Raw genomic sequence first — 17,691 nt, 5'->3', positions numbered from 1 at the left:
TAGTGGTGGGGTGTAATGTAGATGTGTCTTTATCGATAGATGGCTGCTGTATCTCTAATGGGACCTGTAAGTCAATCTATTTTCTCCAAATAACCAAGAGAAGAAACAGTTTGTGCAGAGCACACTTGGAGTCAGTGCAGCAGGGTTTCCACGGGCATCTGGGACAGAGACAGAAGGCTTGTAAAAACCCAATAGGTAAGGTGACAATCTTGGTTTTGGTTGAACAGTTAAATTCCTTTGCTCTCAATATATTCCGTACACGGGCAGCCTTTGGAAACTTACAATAGAGTCCTCCACAATCTTTTTCCTTGACTAACCAAACCACCCCACCCTCTTCCCAATTATGATCTTCTTGTGGCTCCATGCATTAAAATATTTGTAATTGGTCAACCAATGAGCAACACTATTCCGTAGCTGATCCCATGACTCCTGTTGGCCGGACCTAGGTGGGGAAACCCCAGCCAAAATTAGTACTGGGCGACAGGCTGCGGAGGGTGAGTGTAACCTTTTCCAGGCTCCTCGTGCTACCAGAGAAGGGCAACAAGCGGGTTTTCGTTACAACAGGTTTTATTGACCGTAATAGGTGTTCTGAACAGGTCTGTCTTAATACAGGGGTTCTACGGGGAGATCGGCTCCGGGACCTTATTCTTCGACGATCTAAGTATTGAGTCCTCCGATAGCCGGACTGGCTCCGTCGGGCTGTGCTGTCGTCGGGGTCCGTCTTGCCACCAGCTCGCCCCCAGTACCGGAGGGAAAACAAACAAAAGGCACTCGTGAGAAGATTGTCCTTCTCGGACAGCGGTCTTCGGGAAAGGGAGTGAGGAAGCAAACCCACACGTGCTTCTGTCCTCCTATCTCAGTGAGGGGTTTGTGAGGGGGGGGGGGTTTGTGCTCGGGATAGGGATAACGTGGAACTATGGTGTCCGTTACTTTGCTACCGGACCGCCCTTCCGTCCCGCCCAGCCCCTGAAACGATTACGCACCTGAGCAAGCCACGCACCTCCCCCGGGTGAGTGGCTGGGCGGCTCGTGGAATTGTTGGCCTCCAGGCGTATCCTCGGCAGTCGGAGCTCCTCGCCCACCACGATAGGTCTCCTCCGTCTCGCTCTGTTCGCTCCTTCGCCGTTCCTTTACCTCCTCTCCGCTCCAGGTGTACAAGCATGCCTCCTCGTCCCGGACTTCCGCTTTTGTCGGTGTTCCGTCACTCCGTAGCTCCGCCCACTCGTCCGCTCCTTGGAAATTAAAGGGCCAGTCACAGTCACTCTCCTGGTTTGCTGTTACCTCGTCACCTGACCCACGATAGTCTGTCTGCTGAGGGACAGAAGAGGAATTAATGGCAGTACGTGGCGTAGTCTCTGGCATGGGTACGTGAACATATCCAGGAACGGGGAGCCCGGTCGGGGACACCCCGTTACATACCTCCCCCCAGGACGCTCACGTTCGGGGAGCGGATGGCGGCATAGAAAATCGGCACCCACATTGTCAATCCCTTTTCGGTGCCGCACAGTGAAGGTGTAAGGCTGTAGAGATAAAAACCAGGGCATTACGCGCGCATTGTTGGACTTGTTTCTGGCCATCCAGAGCAGGGGGACATGGTCAGTGAACAGGGTGAACGGATGCCCTTCTAAGTAGTAAGACAGTTTTTCCACAGCCCACTTAACAGCCAAACACTCCTTCTCAATGGTGGCATAGCGTAACTCTCTGGGAAATAGTTTCCTGCTGACAAAGAGTAGGGGATGATCCCTCCCGTCCTGTCCTATCTGAGACAGCACAGCCCCTATGCCATACTCTGCCGCATCAGTGTGCAGGATGAAAGGTTTAGAGAAATCGGGGGACTGCAACACTGGGGTGGAGGTGATGATCTGCTTGAGGTGGGAAAATGCAGATAGCATGGCCTCTGTGGGATGTAGGGACGTGGAGGATTTACCTGGATGACGTAAAGCATCAGAAAGGGGTGCCGCTATGTGAGAGAACTGGGGAATGAAGCGTCGGTAATACCCAACCAACCCTAGGAAAGCCCTTAACTGTTTTCGGTTGGTAGGGAAAGGGGTAACCGCTATCGCCCTGATCTTCTCTACCTGGGGTTCAATGAGCCCGTGACCCAGGACATACCCGAGATATTTTACCTTTTGATAGGCGACCCTTGATTTCTTTGCATTTATCTTTAGACCAGCTTGTTCCAGGGCTAGGAAGACCTCATGTATGTGTTGCAAATGGGTTGACCAGGACGGACTGTGTATAACTATGTCGTCGAGGTATGCTGAGGCGAACTGGGATACGTCTTTCAGTACGGAGTTCCTGAGATGCTGGAAGGTGGCAGGGGCTCCATGCAGGCCAAAGGGAAGGACCGTGAATTCGTAATGACCCTCATGGGTGCTGAAGGCGGTTTTCCGTCGGTCTTCTTCCCTTAAGGGCACCTGCCAGTATCCTTTGGTGAGGTCGAGTGTCGTGATATACTGGGCATCCCCTAACCTCTCAATTAATTCGTCCGCTCTCGGGAGGGGATAGGCGTCGAAGCAGGAGATCTCATTGAGCGCCCTGAAGTCCATACAAAATCTGCGTGATCCGTCGGGTTTGGGGATCATGACAATCGGACTGGACCAATTACTTTTTGAGGGCCTAATAACTCCCAGTTTTAACATGTCCTCGACTTCTAGCTGTATCGCCCTTCTCCTGGATTCCGGTACTCGGTATGGTTTGATTTTTACCGTCTTCCCTGGGGCCGTCTCGATGCAATGTTCAGCCATAGAGGTTTTGCCTGGTAGGTTAGAGAAGAGGCTGTCATGCTGCATTAAGAGATGGGTTAGTTCCTCTTTCTGTCTTGACGTAAGCTCTTCATTGATCTGCAGCTCTTCTCGGGTAGATGGCGTGGACTCTGGGGCGGCTAAATGGGCTTCTGAAGGTGCTGGACCCAACCACTTCTTCAGCAGAATAATATGGTACACTTGAGTTTTGTGGGGCCCTGTCTGCAGTCTGTAACTGGTGTTACCGATGGTACCAACTACCTTGTGGGGTCCCACCCATTCTACACGAAATTTCTGATTTGAGGAAGGAAGGAGAACCAAAGCCCAGTCATTCACTTTCAGCCGTCTCCATCTTTTCCCTTTGTCATAGGTCTTTTGCCGTCTCTGGTGCGTTTCCAGGTGGGTATAGGCTAGATCTCGCAGTTTTCCCAATCTGGACTTCAGACTTTGGGCATACTCGAGGGTGGAAGCCGTCTCTTCGGGTAACTCATTCTCCCAGGCGTCCTTCATCATCTCCATCAGTGACTGAGGTTGTCTCCCATATAGAAGTTCAAAGGAGGACATGCCTAAGCTGCTCTGTCGTTGACCTCTGATCACGTAAAGAGCCAGCGGCAGGAGGTGATCCCATTCAGCTCCGCTGACCTCCAACATCTTACGAAGAGTTGTTTTGAGGGTCCTGTTGTACCTCTCCACCAGGCCATCCGTTTGCGGATGGTACACAGAAGTACGGATCTGATGTATGTCTAGGTTTTTACATACTTCCCCCATTAGTTTGGATACGAAAGGGGTACCTTGGTCCGTAAGGATTTCTTTTGGGAACCCCACTCGGCTGAATACCTCAATCATCCGTTCTGCAACTTGTTTAGTAGTGGCCGCTATCAGTGGAAAGGCATCCGGGAATCGGGTCGCGTAATCTACCACCACCAACACATGTTGGAACCCTTTTCGAGTCTTCGGGAGGGGGCCTATAAGGTCCATGCCGACTCTTTCGAACGGTTTCCCTATGATGGGAAGAGGTTGTAGAGGGATTTGAGGGGGTTTTGTCATGTTCTTCTTCTGACAAATGCAACACTCGTTGCAGTACACGGCTGTGTCTTTATAAATCCCTGGCCAGTAAAAGTGTCGGAGTATGTTTTGGGTAGTCTTCTCACCGCCCGTGTGACCCGCTAATAAGTGACTATGGGCAAAAAAGAGTACCTGACTCCGGAATGACACTGGTACTAATAGCTGGTCTTCGTCATTGGGGCTCCCTTCCCGGTATAGTAACTCCTGTTTAATGATAAATTGGGGAAACCTGTCCGGATTATGCCCCTGACCTTGATGAGCCTGCTCCCAGGCATTAAAAAGAGTGGGGTTGTTTGACTTGGCATAACGGAAGCTCCTGTCTAATAGCCAAGGTTCAGGGGTGAGCATTGCGGGACAGGGGGCACAGGTACCCTTAACTGGGTGTGGTGTCCTATCTGGGCTTTCTGCACTGGTCTTAAACATGGATAGAAACCGGGGGTTGTCTGTACCTATTATAAGGTCCTCGGGCAAGGATGCTAACACTCCCACCCTCACTGTCTGGGTATACCCTTTTATGAGTTGAATGGGAATATTGGCTACGGGGTAGGGTCGTACATCCCCATGTACACACCGAATGCTCACCATTTGTTGAGGAATATATTGGGACAGGGTGACATGTTTGGTCTGTATCACGGACTGTCTGCACCCTGAGTCTAATAAGGCAGGAATAGAGGTACCGTTTACCCTGACACTTACCCTGTACGAGCCTCCCAGCTCAGCCGAGAAGAGTACGGATTTAGGAAGATATCCAACTTCCATTGGTTCATCCTGGGGTCGTCTCTTTGGGCAGTGTCTAGCGATGTGCCCCCAATTCCCGCAGTCAAAGCATTGCGGACCGGCTGTCCCCGGACTCATGGGCTGCCAGGACCGGGGTTTAGGGGGGTCTCCTGGATGGGGGGTTTTCTTCTCTGGTTTGAGGGTAGGCCGGGGTGTCTTCTCGTGTTCCCATCCCGGATTCCGAGGCTGTGCCCTTGCAAATGAGGAGGCCATTTCGATGGCCTGAGCGGCAGTGAGATTGTGATGCTGCCTTAACCACCTTTGAGTGGGATAGGGGAGCGCTTCCAAGTATTGCTCTAGATAGATGCGGTCCATTATCTCCGCCTTTGTGCTCACGGAAGGGGTTAACTATTTATCTGCCGCCATTCGTAGCCGCACGAACAGTGTTTTAGGATTCTCCCCAGGGGCTCCCCTTTCCTTTCGAAATCGTAGCCGATACGCCTCTGCGTCCAGCCCGAGATGATCCAAAATGACTTTCTTCACATCCTGATAAGGGGTATCCCCATTGGGGTTTGCCACCTGATAAGCGGCCTGGGCTTCACCCACCAGGAGGGGGGCAAGGAAAAACGGCCATTTCACCACCGGCCATCCACAAGCCCGGGCGGCGCGTTCAAAATTCAGGAGGAACGCGTCTGGATCCTCTCCCGGCTGGTACTTCTGTAGGGCTATGGCGGCTGAACCATGGGGGATCATTCTCTCAGGGCCACTTCCGGTTTGTACAGGATCCACCCACGGTGCTGGGTCCCGGGTGGCCAGAGCCTCCTTCAGTAAATCCCTATTGGCTTGTGCTGCGTTGAGCTGCTGCTCAGCCACCCATTCGAGGCGTTCTTGACCTATTGCTAACTGTTCGATAATTGTTTCCATCTTCTGCGAGCAGATGGGTTTTATGCCCGCATTCTCCACCACTGTAACCTTTTCCAGGCTCCTCGTGCTACCAGAGAAGGGCAACAAGCGGGTTTTCGTTACAACAGGTTTTATTGACCGTAATAGGTGGTCTGAACAGGTCTGTCTTAATACAGGGGTTCTACGGGGAGATCGGCTCCGGGACCTTATTCCTCGATGATCTAAGTATTGAGTCCTCCGATAGCCGGACTGGCTCCGTCGGGCTGTGCTGTCGTCGGGGTCCGTCTTGCCACCAGCTCGTCCCCAGTACCGGAGGGAAAACAAACAAAAGGCACTCGTGAGAAGATTGTCCTTCTCGGACAGCGGTCTTCGGGAAAGGGAGTGAGGAAGCAAACCCACACGTGCTCCTGTCCTCCTATCTCAGTGAGGGGTGTGTGAGGGGGGGGTTTGTGCTCGGGATAGGGATAACGTGGAACTATGGTGTCCGTTACTTTGCTACCGGACCGCCCTTCCGTCCCGCCCAGCCCCTGAAACGATTACGCACCTGAGCAAGCCACGCACCTCCCCCGGGTGAGTGGCTAGGCGGCTCGTGGAATTGTTGGCCTCCAGGCGTATCCTCGGCAGTCGGGGCTCCTCGTCCACCACGATAGGTCTCCTCCGTCTCGCTCTGTTCGCTCCTTCGCCGTTCCTTTACCTCCTCTCCGCTCCAGGTGTACAAGCACGCCTCCTCGTCCCGGACTTCCGCTTTTGTCGGTGTTCCGTCACTCCGTAGCTCCGCCCACATGTCCGCTCCTTGGAAATTAAAGGGCCAGTCACAGTCACTCTCCTGGTTCGCTGTTACCTCGTCACCTGACCCACGATAGTCTGTCTGCTGAGGGACAGAAGAGGAATTAATGGCAGTAAGTGGCGTAGTCGCTGGCATGGGTACGTGAACATATTCAGGAACGGGGAGCCCGGTCGGGGACACCCCGTCACAGTGAGACACAACATGTCTTGACAAGGAGCAAGAGCAGAACTGCCAGTGTCCTGAGAGCATGAATTGGAGGTTGTCAGGTGGGAACGGACTGAGGTAGGCTGAACGCTGAGGCTTGAGGCTATGGGTGTCACATTGTCGGAGCCCTCAATGGTTGCATTTGATGATAATCCACGGTTGCCCAGACAATAAGCACAGGGGCTCTTACCTAGGACATGCAAATTAGCACACGAACTGTTGTGCGAAAATGTAAGTTCATGTGTAAATAGGCCACAACCTTTGTTCCCCAAGTGCTCAGTGGTTGGATGTTTAAAGGTGTTGACCAATAGACCCTCTATCTGGTCCAAGCACTCCGTCAGCGGTTTAAGTTTCTCCTCACGAATACTGCTAAATTTCACACATAAAAAATCTAATAGCAAGCGGTCCTGTGACCGTGAATTGTATGTCTGACTTGCAGAAGACTGTGTTTTTGCGACTGCGATGAAGGCTGGATCCAAGAAAGCAGATGACTTTTATTACTTTGATGGGGGAGGCTGTTTTCGCTTTGCAGCCACATTCCTCCATAGTTGCCTTTCTACTTAATAGCTAAGCTAGGGCCAGACTGCAAAATTGGGGGATGCCCGACTCGGACTCGGCCACAGTGGTATCAACTGTATCAGTGCAATTACTGGGACAAACAAACATGACATGGCAATAGACCTTTACCACCCTCTGAGGTCCAAAAAGCGTTACTATCCACATCGGAGTGATGAATTGGCAATACCCGTGCTCTGCCAGTTCAAATTCATTAGCAATAGTGGAACGGTGTCTTGATTCCACAATGAAAGATGTCCGATATTACCTGCTGCTTGGTTTTCGTAGAACTCCCACCGTTGAGGTGCATCAGACTCTGTGCTTGCGTAGCTAACTGTTGCACATGATTATTGTGCTTGGTTGACACCAGTCGCTGGAATACACTGTGGTTCAGTAGGTCCGAACAGTGAAACAGGGTCTTGATTCCATGATTGAGGATTGCAGAAGTTAAAGTCTGTGATTATTTCTGTGTACCCCCTCTGATCTGGTGCAACCAACTCCATGCTTTCGAATTCAATGGTACGTGGCTGTGAGGCGTTAATGAATAGTGCCTCTGGCCTACACTGCGGTCAACGGGGCTCACAATTGAGATCGAGTGGTGATTGTTTAAATACAGAATCCAGTAGTCAAGTAACTAGAACCTCTATTGAAATATACACAATATCTTTTTAGTATACTTGCTTGAAGATTTTTTTTTTTTAGATGCCTTATAGGTTTACTACAATGACCAAATTCATCTTGCAAGTCCAAAAGAACACTGAATAGTCTACACTGTGGACAGCAGAAATCGCAATTCAAATTGTTTTGATTTATTTATTGCAGAGTTTTCTATAATTTATGTTGTTGTATTGTGTGAAGAGGTAGTGAATTAACGCTGCAGACAGCAGTGTTCACAATTCAGATTGAGTCGCCATTGTAGGTGACGCAGTCCTGTAGGAAAAGACATTGCTCTAGTGCGCTCTGTCTGCACTATGCATACGTATCATTACAGACTCTGCACACACTTTTTTTTGCTTCGCATATTACAAACTGGGCAGCTCAATTCCACTTTACGTTGCTGTGGGCCCATGCTGACCACTCTCTCTGGCCTACACTGAAGTGTTCACAATTCAGATAGAGTGGTGATAGTTTAATTACAGAATCCAGTAGTCCAGTAACTACAATGTCTATTGTAATATACACAATATCCTTTTAGTATACTTGCTTGAAGACATTTTTTTAGATGAATTATAGGTTAATTACAATGACCAAATTGATCTTGCAAGTAAAAAGGAACACTAAATAGTCTACACTGTAGACAGCAGAAATCGCAATTCGGACTGTTTTGATTTATTTATTGCAGAGTTTTCTGTAATTTATGTTGTATTTTGTGAAGAGGAAGTGAGAAAAAGTATTCATGGATGTCTGTGTGAGTACTGTCTTCAATTAACGCGGACAGCAGTGTTCACTATTCAGATCGAGTCGGTATTGTAGATGAGGTAGTCCTGTAGGAAAACACATTGCTGCAGTGCGCTCTGTCCGCACCATGCATACGCATCATCGTAGGCTCCGCACATGCTTTTTGTTGCTTCTCTTATGACAAACTGTGTAGCTCAAGTCCACCTTATTAGCTGTGGGCCTGTTGTGATAATGAATCCAATACACAAGTAAATCTTGAAGTAGGTTTATTCCTCAGAGAAAGATCCTAAACAGCTTCTTGCCAGACACAGCTGGACCAACTGATACAGAGCCACAGCGGTGACATCATATTAGAATCTCTAGAGCATCATAAGGATGCAGCATTCCAAGCAATAACAAATGTGTAAAATGCAAGCCAGCATTATAGAAACATAACACATCTCCCCCCTTTATAGTAAGGCCAGAAAAAAAAAGAAAAACAAAAACAAATCAACAAAAATAAATAAATAAATAAATAACTGAGGCTCATGAGTTGAATGAAGAAACATAATCACTCAGATACCCAGGTAACCTTCTTTCACCAGCAGCCCTCAAAACACGTGAACCATCCAACCCATCTCCCTCCCTTGCAGGCGTATCTTGTTCATCAGAAGTATTTGTAACTCCAGAGGAGGGAGTATCAACCCCTTGTACCTTTCCAAACTCTACATCCTTCATCAACATCCAAGGCGAACACCGCTCATGTAGTCATGAGGAGGCACAAATTTTATACACAGCCTCAACGACAAAGTGAGAGCATTGATGAATTTGTAGCCAGATTGAGAGAATTGTCATCCAAATGTCAATTCGGAGCAATGCAAGAAGAGATGATTCGTGACCAGTTAATTGTGCAATGTCATTGCAAAAAGACTCAAGAGAGGTTGTGGGCCTCAAGTAATCCAACATTGAAAGATGCTATAGCTATTGCAAAGGTGGTCGAGAAATCGGAGAAGTGCATGCGGGAAATGAAAATAAGTCCCAGCAACAATAAAGATAAGGAAGTTGCAGTTCTGGAAGATGATTCGGAGAGTATTTGTGCCATCAGAAACAAGAGTCAAAATAACTTTAACAGTAAAAATAAATTTCAAAAAAACTTTTATAAGTCATCTGGCAAGATTGCAGCAAAGCACTGTCTTAGATGTGGGAGCACATACCATATGGCGGACTCAAAACAGTGCTATGCAGTAGGGAAAGATTGTTTAAAGTGTGGCAAAAGAGGACATTTGGCACGTATGTGCAAGCAACAAAATGATAAAGTTGCATGTGTTAATGATGCTACAGCCTCTTACAAGGTTGTGGTTGTTAATGGGGATGTTGATGTGGCAGAGGTGGAGGGTTTGGAAAAGAGAAGGACAAGACAGAGAGCTGATTTTGAAGTAAATGGTAAGCCATTGTCCTTGATGGTTGATACAGGATCACTGTACACTATTATACCTCAAGCTATGTATGATGAAACATGGAAGAGTGATGTTTTATCCAGATCTGATGTTGCTTTGAAATCTTATCAAGGGAACGAAATTAAAGTGGTTGGCTACATGGATGCAAAGATAGTGTTTGGGGGGAGAGAGACTCATGGAAAAATGTATGTGGCTGAAGAGGGACCGCCAATACTAGGTTGGCCACACCAATATGACTTGGGGATCAAGGTAGATCCCACAGCTGATATACCGGTCATGATTGTTGATGCAGGTAATGTGGATAGTATGAATGACTTATTGGATAAATTTAGTGGTGTATTTGAGTCTAGACTGGGAAAATTTAGGAATTATCAGCATGTCATCAAATTGAAAAAAGACTCGATTCCGGTCCAACATGCAGCTAGAAGGGTTCCAATAGCGGCTAGAGGAAAGGTGAAGGAAATAATTCAACAGCTTTTGGACGACAAAGTCATTGAACCAGTGGAAGCTGTTGAATGGTTAAGTCCGGTCGTTATCACGAACAAACAGGATGGCTCTCTCAGATTCTGTGTGGATCTGAGAAGTCTGAATGAAAATGTAATATCAGACAGGTTCCCTTTGCCAAACATAAATGAATTGGTCCTTTTGCTTGATGATGCAAAGGTTTTCAGTAAACTGGATATGCGCAGTGCATACCATCAGGTAGAACTTAGTGCGGAATCTAAATCTCTAACGTCTTTTATTACTGCGGAGGGCACTTTCCAGTTTTGCAGACTGCTGTTTGGGCTGTGTTCCGCTGCTAGTGTCTTCCAGCGTTTGATGAATTCTATTTTGGGTGGAATTGATAAGGCAGTAGTATTTCAGGATGACATACTTGTGTTTGGAAAAGATGAAAAGGAACACAATCAAGCTCTTGCTAAGGTGTTGGATAGGATTGCAAAGGCTGGCATGACCTTAAAGAGGGAAAAGTGCAAGTTCAAGACACAGGAAGTGGAATATTTGGGGCATCTTGTTACTGAGGAAGGGATACGACCAAAGGAGAACCTGGTTAGTGCCATTGCGAACGCAAGTGTGCCTCATGATAGGGACTCTTTACGTTCCTTCATGGGCTTAGTGGAATACTATTCGAAGTTTGTGCTAAATTTTTCACACAAGACGGAAGCATTGAGGGAGCTCTTAAGGAAGGGTAAGAAGTTTAGCTGGGGGAAATGCAACAATCTGCGTTTGATGTGATTAAAAAGGAAATAGTTCATGCAGGTGTTTTGACTCCATTTCAAAGTGGTTTGGATAATATCCTTACTGTGGATGCAAGTGGCGTGGGCATAGGTGCTGTTTTGGCACAAGTGCGTGGGGGTGTGGAAAGGACAGTAGCATTTGCTTCTCGCTCTTTGTCTGAGTGTGAACGCAATTACTCTGTTATAGAGAGAGAGGCATTGGCGGCGGCCTGGGCTACAAGTCATTTTAGAGTATTTTGGTGGGGCAGTCATTTTCGGTTGCGCACTGATCATAAACCGTTGTTGAAAATTTTGGGTCCAGGAGGGATAAGCAATTGTTCTGGTAGGTTAGCAAGATTGGCAGTAAAGCTGCAAGATTTTGACTGTAAAGTGGAGTATGTTCCAGGTTGGCGCAATAAAGTCGCTGACTGTTTGTCAAGGTTGCCGGATGAGAAAGCTGTGGTTGTGGATCTTTCTACGGAGGAAGTGGTAGCCAGTATTGATGATGCAGTAGAAGGTATGGATGGTGCTATTCAGAAGAAGACCTGGATTGAGCAGATGGAAGAGGATGCAACTTTGATTGGTGTCCGCAGGATGATGAAGGGTGTTACCAGGAGGGAAAGTTCTGTTCCACTTGGTGTTCGGCCTTATTTGAAAGTTGTAGATCAATTATCTGTTACAGATAATGGGGTGTTAATGCGTCAGGATAAGTTTATACCGCCACAGGGTTTGACGGGCAGATTGATTGGGTTAGCACATCAAGGCCATATGGGTCAAACAATGACCATAAGGAGGTTGAAAGAATTGTACTGGTGGCCCGCTATGGATCAGCAGGTGAGAGAGTGGGTAGAGAGGTGTGTGGCATGCAAGGAGTCTGAGAAGAGGTTAAGGGTTGGCATTGGATCGAGCAAAGAGCCCCAGCATGTTTCTGTTGCTGACAAGGTTTGGGAAAAGGTGTGTCTAGACTTTGTCGGGCCATTTTCTTTCTTAAAAGAGAATGAGAGGTTTGCGGTTGTTTTGGTGGATGCGAAATCGAAATGGGTGGAGGTTGCGTTTATGAGCAGTATAACGACCAAAGCTACCATTGCTGTTTTGTCAGAAATTTTTAAGAGGGAAGGATTTCCAGAAGTTTTGTTGACTGACAATGGAACACAATTGACCTCTACAGAAATGAAGTGCTTCTTAGATTCTGTTGGTGTAAAGCATGTGTGTTGTTCTCTATATAATCCACAAGGAAACGAACTCGTGGAGCGCATCAACCGCATGGTCAAGGGTACCATGTAATTGGCTCATGGTTCTGGTCTACCTGTACTTGAGTCAGTGAGTGAGATGCTGTGGGCGTATCGCACAACAGTGAATGATGTCTTAGGTAAGAGCCCATTTGGAATGATGCGAGGAAGGGAGGCTGGCTCCAAGTTACTTCCTTCATGGATGAGGGAGAAAACAAGAGGGGCAGAATCACAATCAGGGTGGTTGAATGGGGATGGCAAACGGTACTTTAATGTGGGAGATCTAGTGAAAGTGAAGCCTGGTGGGCATAATAATTTTGTCAACAGGTTCAGAGGACCTTTCAAGGTGAAAACTGTCGTCGCCAAATTTGTTGTGATAATGAATCCAATACACAAGTAAATCTCGAAGTAGGTTTATTCCTCAGAGAAAGATCCTAAACAGCTTCTTGCCAGACACAGCTGGACCAACTGATACAGAGCCACAGCGGTGACATCATATTAGAATCTCTAGAGCATCATAAGGATGCAGCATTCCAAGCAATAACAAATGTGTAAAATGCAAGCCAGCATTATAGAAACATAACAGGGCCCTTGCTGACCGTTCTCTCTGGCCTACACTTCAGACAGCAGGGTTCACAATTCAGATTGAGTCGCTATTGCAGATGATGCTGTGTTGATGGCACAGATGTTACTAGTACGGCCCGCCCGCAGCATGCATCATCGCTGGCTGTGCACACGCTGAATGCTTTTGATGTGGCTATCTGAGTGCACTAGAACAGATGGACCCTTTATGATGCAATGTTTTTGTGTATTATTTCAGATCTATTGATTGTGTCTCGGTATACCACAAGTTGTGGCTCTTTTACCATAGAATACTTTTCTGTATTATTTCACATGTACTGTCCCTACTTTACTGCAGCACAAACTATTGATTCTTTTATTATTGAATGTCTTTGTGTGATCCAATGATTACTGTTGTAGTTGATGGTAGCAGCAACCATTCCCTGAGGGCTGGTTTACACTCACTCCACACGCATCCACCACAGATGTCACTGGATATGTGACCCTGGTAATAAAAAGGTGTTGAGCGCACGTGCCCGTACCCACTTCCACTATCTATCTGTGTCCGAGTGTTCATTATCTATGCATGATACTGCCCCTGGGCCGTACTACATTACATTGTGCTGTGGACAGCGTATGCAACCATGTTACCTCTGGTAGTGGGGAAAACTTCGGTTACGTAACTTTTAGGTGTATGGCTTTCACAGGTGGAAGGGTACTTTACAGACGAGAAATATTGATGAAGATGGTGGCTGCATGTTGTGTGTAGTGTAAGATATGTGTACATAGCAAAAAGTTTCAAAAATGCTCTCTAAGCAGAAGAGGTGTCTTTTGGAAGCGAGAGCTGGAAACCTACTCTTGCTTCCAAAATCCAAAGCAGAGTTTGCTATGACAGGGTGGAAGCCGTGCTCCAACCCTGTCATAGCAAACAGTAGTGTCCCGGGGGTGGGCACCCTGGGACACTGCAGTAGCCGGCCCTGGGGGGTGGCGGTCCCCAGGGCCATCACAGCCTCCAGGAGGTGCGCCGCCCGGGAGGTTGTGGTCCCTGGGGCTCCGACGACTGCATTTGTATTTTAGGCCCCACACACAGGTTTATTATATTTAAAAAAACAAGCCCCGGGGGGTGGCTGGCCCCGGGGCTGCGGGGGGGGGGGGGGGGGGGGATGTGCCCCGTGTGGATATTTTAGAAAAACCCCAGGGGTCACATCAAAAAACAAGCCCCGTACAGTGCACGTGTCACACGGCTTGCGAGGACTCCCGACCTCATTGCCAGAGACCAGACACGCAAAACTCTTCAGAAAGAGATTACTCTATTTAAAAGCAAATACATATGGTGCCAGGGTAATCATCTAATTGTGATGAAAATAATGAAAGATTTTACAAGCTTCGAGCACGGAAGCCGATTTCATTGCTGCTGGCCACCCTGCCTATTATGCTATCGTCTGCATTATCTTCATCACACTAAGATGATTACCCTGGCACTATATTTATTTGTGTCTTAGAGTTCTCTTTGCTAATGGAGTACGAGCAAACCACATATATATAATTCTGAGTCCTGAAGAAGTCTCTCCTGAGACGAAACGTGTTGGCTAAATTAATTGTTTGAATATTGGATTTTAACAACTGAATATATTTATCAATAATTAAAAACCTTTACGATCATAAGAAAAATTTGGACCTGCTTTTTCTTCAAATCATCAAGGATCTTCGATGTTCCAATGAACTTTAATGAGATTTATAATTGATTTGTGCTAACTCCAATTTTTTCATGATAGTTTTTGGGGTTGAACCCAATAGGAAGTGGGGTGCACTTCCTGGTTTTCTAGCACCATCACCATATTTTCAAGCCACTCTTAGTAACAGGTGCAGGATCTTTGACTCAAACCTCTTTGTGTCTTGTTCTCTCTCATGATAATGAAACCAATCAATGGGTGTAGGAAATTGGGTTACTGGTTGAGGGAGTCAACACCCTATTCAAGCAGAACCACAATCCTTTTCAGGGTAAAGCCCAGGGTAGCTTGGCACAGAGCAGTCAGGCTTAACCTGGAGGTAATAGGTAAAGTATTTGTAGTACACTTCACAAACAGTAACACAATGAAAACACACCACAGAAGGAGCTCACACCTGTTTAGAAAAATAGAGTTGTTTTTAATAAAATAAACAAGACCAAAACGACATAAATCTAATCAAAAGAACTGGAAATATTCAACTTTAAAGATTTCAGAAGAGAGAGAGTGCAAAAAAGCACCCACTGTGCATTTCTGGTTGCTCCGGACCTGGACAAAGTAAACCGTTAAGGCAGACCACAATGGAGCACGAACCAGCGACAGGGACCCAGTTAGGCCCGCTAAAAAATACTTTAAATCCTGTATTGCTGAGCATTCCAAGGGTCCGCTTTGAAGACATGTAGTGCAGGTGAAGTGATGCACCTCTTCCGAGGTGCAGTGAGGCTGCAGTGTGAGGTCCTGCACCGTCTAGGATCCTGTCAATGAGTGCATGCGATGTAAAGTCTTGCAGCAGATGTGTTGCGCAGTCAGGGCAATGTGTCGGTTCCAAGGAGCAGGGATGCGTAGTTCCGGTGTCATCATCGAGGCTGCAGTCAACAGGGGAAAAGAGAACCTGTGCTGAGAATGCATTGCGCAGCGGCAGGTCTGATGAAGCGATGGACTGCGATGCAGCAGTTCTGCTCGAGGTAGTGCCGAGCAGCAAAGCAGATGCATCGCTTCCATTGGGGCTGGCAGAGCACCTTAGCCCCACTTCCAAGGGTCCAGACTGGGGTGACCCCACATGGCTGGGTAGACTCGCAGATGGCAGAGTCCAGGTGCTGGGGTCACAGTTGTTGGAGCCTTCTGTCCCTGACATACAAGTTCGGAAGACAGCCAATTAGCCCTTGCAGTCACTCTGATGGTCCTGGGTTCAACAGATGCAGGTCCAGTCCTTCTCACCCATGCAAGAGGGCAGCATTCCTTTGAAAGAGCAGTCCAGCAGAGTGGCAGCCATTTTAGCAGCACAGCAGTCCTTCTTGGCAGATTATCCACAGGTCCAGAAGTGTACTGAAGAGTTTGTGTGTGAGGTCCAATATTTATACCCAGTTCTGCCTTTGACATGGGAGATGGTTCTGGAGGTTTCCGTTTGAAATGCACAGGTGTTCTGCCTTCCTGGCCCTGGGTCCAGACCAGTTACAGGGGGTGTGTAGCCCTTTGTGTGGAGGCAGGAAACATCCTATTCAAGTGTGAGTAGGGCTGGGCCCAGCTCCTCCCTCTTATCCTGCCAGCGATTCCCTATCCAGGCATGCCTAAGCTCTATTTTGTGTGGCTGTGCAGGAGAAATACACAAAGCCCAATTGTAAACTACACCCAGTCATGTGACCCAGAGACAAGTTACAGGAACTAAATGGCTAAGGCAGGACAATGCCACCTTTCTAAAAGGGTATTTTCAAAACAGTAATCAAAAATCTGACTTCATGATCATAGAAGATTTTACAATTTCAAAGACACCAAACATGAACTCTTTTCCTGTTCCCATTACGTTACACCCTATTAAATGTAATAAGGTAACTTTAATGTTATCCTATAGGAGAGGTAGGCCTTACAGTAATGAAAAACAAATGTGAGTTTTCACTACCAGGACATATAAAACTTAGAACAAACTTTTATCTTTTAAATATGCTGCAACCTGCCCTCTGGGCTGTCCAGGGCCTACCCTAAAGGTGATTTATCAGGGGCGGCTTCTCCGCTATGGCGGTCCCACTGCTTTCGCGCAGTGCGAGAAGCAGAAACCTAAAATGATAATAACTTTTAGTTATTACCATTTTATGTTCGTGTTGCGGGTGGGTGGGGCTGCTCTGCTGTTTGAGCAGGGCAGGGGAAGAGTGGTGTTCGCACTCCTGAGTGCGCAATCACTGTTTGGCCAGCCATCTCGGGCCGCCCAAACAAGTCATGCGCACTTTGCCCTTCTCCATACCGGCTGCAATGCAGCCTGCATGGAGAACATGCCTACCCCATAAGCCGCTAGCTGGGCGCCGTCCTAACCAATCACAACGCTGCTTGAAGCGTTGTGATTGGTTTAGGGGAGGGAGCCTGGCTGCCTGCTCCCTGTTCCTGTCTGAGGCAGGAGAGCAGGAGCTGAGACGACACAGGATCCGGCCTCAAGGTAAGTTTACATCTTTTATATTAAACCCCCCCTCTTCTCCCTCCCACTGTGCGACTACCCCGCGAGCCATGCCAGCCATGAATGTGATTTTATATGTATTAAAAAAGGAAGGTGTGGGCCTGGCAAAAGGTTTATTTTGCCAAGTTGAAATGGCAGTTTAAAACTGCACACGCAGGCTGCAGTGGCAGGCCTGAGACATGTTTGGAAGGGCAACCTAAATGGGTGGCACAATCTGTGCTGCAGGCACACTGGTAGCATTTAATTACAGGCCCTGGGTACATATAGTACCACTTTACTAGGGAGTTATAAGTAAATTTTGCCAATTGAGTAGAAGCCAGTGTTACCATGTTTTAAGGAGCGCATGCACTCTGTGCACTTTAAATGAATGTTAAATGTCGTATACTTGTAAAGCGCACAGCTGCCCCAGCAAAGGGGCGTCCCGGCGCTGTATACCGCTGGGGAACCCATCCTGGCTTTCCCTGTGAGATGGTCCTTCCTGGGCATCTCCAAGGTAAAGACAAGCAGCCCCGGCGCTGATGGGGCCGTTAGTAGAGATTAAGCAAGCTATTGCCCAGAGTTGCTGAGTGGGACCCATGGTTGGAGTAGGCACTGAGGCGAGAATTATCAAGTCCGTTGACCATGGCCCAAGACCCTGCCGCGTCGGGAATCGAACCCTGGTCCCAGGCCGACGTCTGCTTCCGGGTTTGCCGCCTCTAACCAGTGAGCC

This window comes from Lissotriton vulgaris, chromosome 4_1 (genome assembly GCF_964263255.1).
Source record: "Lissotriton vulgaris chromosome 4_1, aLisVul1.2, whole genome shotgun sequence".
Classification (NCBI taxonomy): Eukaryota; Metazoa; Chordata; class Amphibia; order Caudata; family Salamandridae; genus Lissotriton; species Lissotriton vulgaris.
Note: the sequence above shows the minus strand (reverse complement) of the source record.